The sequence below is a fragment of the Callionymus lyra genome, chromosome 13 (genome assembly GCF_982586985.1).
Source record: "Callionymus lyra chromosome 13, fCalLyr1.hap1.1, whole genome shotgun sequence".
In the NCBI taxonomy this organism is placed as follows: Eukaryota; Metazoa; Chordata; class Actinopteri; order Syngnathiformes; family Callionymidae; genus Callionymus; species Callionymus lyra.
This window is the reverse complement of record NC_141830.1, coordinates 7,364,742-7,371,934: the sequence shown is the minus strand read 5'-3', so window position 1 is coordinate 7,371,934 and position 7,193 is coordinate 7,364,742. Positions and strand designations below refer to the sequence as shown.

Sequence of the window (7,193 nt, the reverse complement as noted above, 5' to 3'; positions counted from 1 at the left end):
GTGGTTTTGTATCTTGATAAAAATCCCTGTGCAACGCCAGGTACTACTATGGTAAATATGTACATGTATGGGGGTCGCAGGGGGGGCTGGAGGCTATCCCAGATTCTTCGGGCGAGAGGTAGGGGACACCCTGAACAGGACTCTAGTCTGTCGCAGGGCACACAAAGACATAAACACACACTCATACCTATGGACAATTTCTACAAGTTCCCCATCAACCTCTGTATGTTTTTGGACTACGGGAGGAAACCGGAGTGCCCGGAGTAAACCCTGGCAAGAGAACAAACTCACAAGGTGACAAGTTGCAACCGTCTTGCTGTGACGTGATCACACTTACCACTGCGCCACCGTGCGCCCTTATAGGAGTTATGGTATTCTAGTTTATACTTTATATTGATGAGGTTGTTCCCCCAGATATCGGAAGCTACCAAAGCAAAAATCGAAATTGTAAATGCTACAATCTTTGGATTGCTAAGAGTAAAAAATTGTATTGACTAGTGGGAAACAGACTAAGCATTTAGCTCCCAACAATGGTACGAGTAGTTAACGCTTCCAAGTTAACCAGAACACGACCAAAATTCTATCATCCTTTCATTGTCTTATAGACATTTCCTGTGGTTCATTGAAATCCAGAATTTCGTTGCAAAAAGACCTAGAAGACATATTCTTGTTGGTGTTACTGTAGATTCGATGTGTACCAATCATTCATTCATTCATTAATTTTCTATGCCACTTAATCCCTCGTGTGGAAACCAATCAATAAAATAAAGAAAAGAAAAGTTAAACTAGTATTTCAACTTCTCAGTAAAGTAAATGAAGTAACTTTCGGGAATTCAATGAAAGATAGCAATTGGTTCTTCAGTCTAGATGGGATTCTTGAAAATGTTTTCTACTTTAGGAACGTTTGCGTGTCTTTTCCTCACCAAAACACACTCAAAAGCGTGTCATTCTACATGCTTAAAACTGGAGATTTAATTTGAGTCATTCCTCTCTAATCATCACAACATTTTGAATAAAAGTTTGGAAAACAAGGACACACAACAGGAAGCAAAACAGAAAACTGAGACAAAAGATGATTCAATTCCTTGTTAAAAATTGGTGCAGATAAATGGACCAATAGAGAACAGAACAGAGCCAGTGTTATCAGCAGCAATATAAATTAAACATGTTTCAAAGGGATGAGCTGCAAACTCAATTAATGTCGCAGAGGAACAAAAAAACAAAAAACATCCTGCATTAATGTGACAGTACATTTTAATTACAGAGTCGTCTCAGCCAGCTGGTGTTGATCACCATTTCACTGAATGGATGTCGGGAGGAGAATATTCCAAACGTTGTCGGGCTTGATGTTCGACACAAAGCCGAGACCATTAAGATGCACTGACGGACCACAAGGCAGTTTGAACGCTCCCATAATCGGTGGATCTACGGTCGGAACGGTTGACCGCACATCAACGCATCTTCACGACAAGACCTACCACACTCCTGTTTTTTCTTTTTGTTACGTTTCATGTAAATATAGTGTGTAATGACACAGTTTCAGAGCGCAGATGATATTATAGCCTTCTCGACCGAGCAAAGGTCATCTCTGCCACCCCGCCCAAAAAGGAGGGACCGCCTCACCACGGTGGTTTAAGGCACTGCTTTCAGCAAGACCAAAATGACAGACGTGATTTTATCTTTACATTTGGAACTGAATTTTGTGGCCGAAAGTGCTGAGAATCCCATATGAAACTTTACAACCCTCAGACATTTTTTTTTTTTTTTGCTGCCTTTTGTTTTATCCTCCAAATTCCTTGTCAGAGTGCAGCTCATGTTTTGCGACTGAACTACTACACTGGCGAAGGTGAGAGCGCTCAGATCTCGGTCTGTTATTAGAAACAGAAAGCGAGTTTGGCACTGAGCTCTCGCGTTGCAAGTGTAGTCGCTAGTGGTGTAACATCTCTATGAAATAAGACAATACGTATAACTAGATACATGGGGTACCAAATAAAATATCAATTTCAAAGACAAACGATTCGATACGATAAAGTGCAACATGATGTCATCCAATGAGTCTGTGCAAATTCACATTTGTCCAGGTCCAGGTCCAGGAGAGACTAGCAAGCAAGTCTGACTAGCAAACACAGACAAAACACCATGTCCAGTTTACTTGATTTAATCGCCTAGAAAGTAATCCCATATAGTTCCTTATTTATTATTATTCATTTTACATTATGAATGATCCTAAAAATGTGATATTGTTTTCCTTCATAGTGATACGTTTAATAAAAAAACTAGCAAACAAGTATATTTGTTGTTTTTGACATTTGAATACAGAACCAATGTCACGTGTGTTTATTACTCTAACACGTTACACTTTAAGAACTTTGCAAAGCCTCTCTGACTATGAAAAGAAACTTAATATTAAATTTTCACTACTGACACAAATTAGAAAAAAAATAAGTAAATTTCAACAAGGATATGAAAGAAATAATACACCTTTTGGAGAGGGGTCTGAGTAGACTTAGATCTGGGAACAATGAGCTGCTACTGAGATCAAAAATTATAACAAACATACAAATGAATACAATTTTGGTCGTTATTGCCACTCTCTCTGCACTCTCACATCTGGTGTTTGACTTCATAACAATGTTTTGTACTATATATTAACTGCAATTTGTCTTGATGAATGGACTCATGTTAATATACATCATAACACTTGTATCATTATTATTATTATCATTTTCTGCATTATCAATGCAGAAAACTAAATAATAGGACATTCAAAATGAAATGATTCGCAATCAAACTTATCTTATAACAATGTGCAGGTCTGTAACTGACTGGAACGACTTGCTTTAAATATAAAATATTTTCTATGTAGAATGAAAGAAATTATAGTTTACCAAGTCTTGATTTTTTTTTTAGGTCAGGACAAATTTGAACAAACGTTGTTGTGGTGAGGATGTTCCTTTAAGAGTGAGACAGGTGAGGGAGGGGCGAGCGAGGAGTTCTGATGATCGTGAAGAACTGATTCTTCTTATATCAGCCATCAGCCTCAGGTTACACCCCTAATAGTCGCATTGCACAGAAGATATTTACAACAGGTCCCAATAATAAGTCTGGCTGACTGTCAGAATCAGATCGTTGTTACAGTGAAATATAAGAGTTAACTTTGTTTAACTATTGGTGTGTTTTGGCAAGAAACTGGCGATAGGATACGTATCCGGCTACGTGCCGTGAGGTTGATGGTTGGTGAGGCACTGCCTCACCTGCCTACCCTGACTGCACGTCTCTGTACAGAGGCAACTTTACGATATATTGCAATGTATTACGATACTGTAGGATACAAGAATATGTCTGTAGTATTGTCCGAATTTGTTAATTTGCGGTCAAATATCGATACCGCATCATAGAATAAATAAATATATATCAATATTTTCTAACAACCAATCTTAACCCCACCCCCCAAATTTATTTTCTAACATGTTGCCAGCTTTTTTTGCAATGGTGTGTCTGGTTATTTGGAAACAAGGCTCGTAATGCAATTTAAAAAAAATGCTTACAAAGTGACATATTGGGAGAAGTTGTATCACAAGCACATGTGAGTCTTGAACATATTATCAAGCAACTCAGTTTTGCCAAAAAAAAAAAGTGTTGCTCATTGTTTTATGTGAATAAGTGGGTCTTCCAGATGACTGTATCGCATTACTTTACTTCTTCAGATTTACAGCTCCACATTTGTGATATCCTTCTTACATTCAATACTCTTTTCCGGAGTTTAAAGAGGATTTAATTTATTAGCTGCGCGATGAAGTCTCTCTTCTGACTTCAGGGTCAAGACGTACACCAAAAAATTAAAGTGAAAAGATTAAGGCACAAGGACATCTGCTCAGACTTCTGCTCTTCATAGTAAACGCTTCATTAGGAGGGTGATTATTTTTTTCTCCTCCTGCAGGCTTGGACTACCTGCTGAGCGGATGACTCAGACGGCAATATTGTACACAGTGAGAGCTGATAAAACTCCAGCATCAAACGCCAAGATGCCATTAAACTGAATGTACCCAAATGTCCTGCCACGAGAGGAAAAAAATATTCTGCTCTTGTTGTGGTTTTAAAAGAGTAGTTAGTCATGGAATACAGCCAGGAAAAATTAGAAATGAATCAAATTTAGCTTTAGAAGTCGGCAGTAAAATTATACAAATTTGAGACCAAAGACGGAACAATTTAAGCTAAAAAGAAAAGAAAAGAAAATACCCTGCAGGACATGTTCAGTTGTAGGCTTGATGTTCTCAGTGGGTGCTGGAGTGAAGTCTTCAGTGTCAACATAAAACAAGCAGTATTTTAACAGCCAGAAACAACATGTTTCAGGATGCTTCATAAAAGCCTTGTGACTAAAGGAAGGTTGGAATCATTGCGGCGAGTGCTAGTGAGGCATTGAATAAACCCAACAGCGCCCCCTAGAACCATTTTATCTCCAGTTTGTGCCCTCAACTTGGGCAAAATGTGTTTTTTGAACGATTGGGCTAAAAACGCTTCACGATACAGGGGCAACAATATATAGTAATACAGTAGAAACAAGGATATACTTGTACTTGACTTTGGTTTTGCAGAATAACAGACCACATGACGATTTGTTTTGGAACCAAATATGTCCCAGTATCAGCTTTAAAAGCTGCTGGTCAACTGTATCCTCTCGTCCTCAGTAACTGCCGGGATCTCTTTAAGGATTTCTTTCTTAAGCTGCAGAAGATGTTTAATTGCAACACGAAAAAAAAACAAAAAAACTTCATGAATAAACATGTTCATATATATATTATCATACAAATCATATTAATTTTTATCAAGAATTCATGGGGCCAAACACTTCTCAGTCCACCCTTAACCTCCCCTTTTCCCTGCTCACGGATCTTTGGTTCAGATTTCAGAGCTAATTGGGTTAAGGAGGCTCAATAGCTTCCACGGGAAAGCTGTGCAGCTGAGAAAATGGCCAAAGATTTGCAGAAGATGCAAAGTGACACACTGACGGATGAAGCCTCCGCACCCTACAATTATTTTTTTCTCTCTGAAGTGTCATGCGATACATTTCAGATCCCCAGAGAAATCCTGCCTGAATTGTAGTCACGTGGAAAATTCAACGCGCAAAAATGTTTTACTAAAGCTTTAAAAATAAAAGTTAATTCAGAGTTTGAACATGGAAAAGCTAAGCTAATAGAAAGATAAAACAACATCCAATTTTTCCATTAGCTTAAACATTTTGAAGACGCATTTCAAACAATGAAGAAACACAAAAATGTGTTAATTGTGTCCTTGGATTACCCAATATTTACGAACTTCAATAAATAATTTACCGTAACCAACGTAAAATCGGGTCCAGACAAGTGTCCGGAAACATGGGTATAGCTCAAGGATACAGATCATAAAATCCAGCATCAGAGCTGAATCTGAATGTCATGATAGCAAACGCAGACAGCGTCAAGATTTACAACAGATGGTAATGGGTTTGTTTAGTGGATAAACATCTGCAGATTGAGCAGAAACACGTACCAAACGCTGCAGAAATCCTTCATACACTTTTGAGCCTCTTGAATAAATCCACATGGATACAACATTCTCCCTAAGAAAACCACTTGACTGCAAGTTAACACAGTTTTGCAAATTTCCTAAGTCACATTTCGAAAGGTTCCAGACCAAGAATTATTAATGTGTGATGAAATTTGGAGTCAAATGGTTTTCCGGGTTTAATCCCCTTTTAATATGAAAGACTAAGGACAGACTTTAGCCTCTAACAACACATTGCTTCAATGTTTTATATATTATATAACTTGACATTAACAAAGATCAAACCATTTGTTTCCTCAGGTCTTTCTGACAGATGTCATTGGTTAAGAGTTGTTATTTGAGGAAACGTTTTTTGGAAGCGAGGCAGTGGATCAAACTCAAGTCCAGCAGTTTTCACAGTTCGTTTTCTGAACCATGATTTTCGGAAGAAACAAAGATGCAAATGTCTCTTTTAAAACGGCTTTTAAAAACAGGGCATCAATACTTTAAGAGGGACCACACGAAAACTACTTTCTTCAAATATTAAACCTGCAAAAATGTGACCAAAAAAACTCAACGACAACAACATACGAATGAATTTTCACATGTCTTTATTTACTATAAGAAACCACAGGTTCATAGAAGAGTCAGACTTAAGCTAACATCAGATCAAAGTCATGACTCAAGGACACGCTTCACCAAAGAAAAAGCACAAAACATGAGACAACATCAGACGCAAACTAAAATCCACAAAAACATTGGTGTCCTTAACTCCCAACATCCATTACTACAGTTTTTCCCAAGTTAGTAAGTCTTGTAACAGTCTTTTTAGCCGGAGGACGAAAAAAAAAGCAACATCTGGATGATCCTTCCTTATTGGTCTGTTGCTGGCAGCTTCGCTCTGATGGAATCAATGGAGAGGAGGAAGAGTTTAGTGGAGGAAATGTGGTAGAGGAGGATTTATCAAGTTATTGAAAGTTAATTCTACTCACCATATTTTTCAGACTATAAGCCACACTGGATTAAAAGGCGCTTTAAACGTGCTGCGGCTTCGTAGCTTCGTAGTTTAACCGAAACATTGAGTTTTTTTCGCCGTGGACCACATAAATATGTCCGAGTTCAGTAAGCAATACCAGAGTTAATACATGAGGTCCACCGGATTATAAGGCGCAACTTTGATTTTGGAGAAAAAGTAAGAATTAGAAGTGCACCTTATTGTTAAAAAAAAACGAGACTTAAAATCAAATCGCTGATGACAACTGATCAGTAATAAACAATAAAAAAGTGCACTATTTAGGAGAAAACAGCGTGTACTTCCTGTCTGGGATTAGACAACTAATTGAATCAAGGTTACAACATGTCAGCCCCATCATGTAGTTACCAAAACCTCTTTTTAGAACTAGATGTACTGATTAAAAAGTTTTTTTTTAAATGTAAATCAGCCTGAACATGAATGGAAATGGGGACCTTTCTAATTAAACTTCACTTCAAAGACCGAGTTAGTTCTTCCTAAATTGGCTTCATATGAAAGAACTTAAAATTTTGGCATTTAAAGCTTTGTATTTTGTAAAGTTTAGCTGATTCAACACTGAAGTCACTGTTGGTTTAATTAAAGTTTGCTTTGCAGAATCATATAGTTATAGTATATGACATCATATAGATCTTTTTTT

General features: G+C 37.6%; 1 protein-coding gene across 1 annotated transcript in view; it reads right to left on the bottom strand.

Annotated features, from left to right (window-relative positions):
• Positions 1-6,117: 6,117 nt before the first annotated feature.
• The window catches only part of bckdhb (branched chain keto acid dehydrogenase E1 subunit beta), a 31,179-nt gene continuing 30,103 nt past the window's right edge, over positions 6,118-7,193 (bottom strand). The window contains exon 11 of the mRNA XM_087805363.1: positions 6,118-6,424. The gene's annotated coding sequence lies outside the window, so the exon portion shown is untranslated. The remainder of the gene's footprint in view (positions 6,425-7,193) is intronic.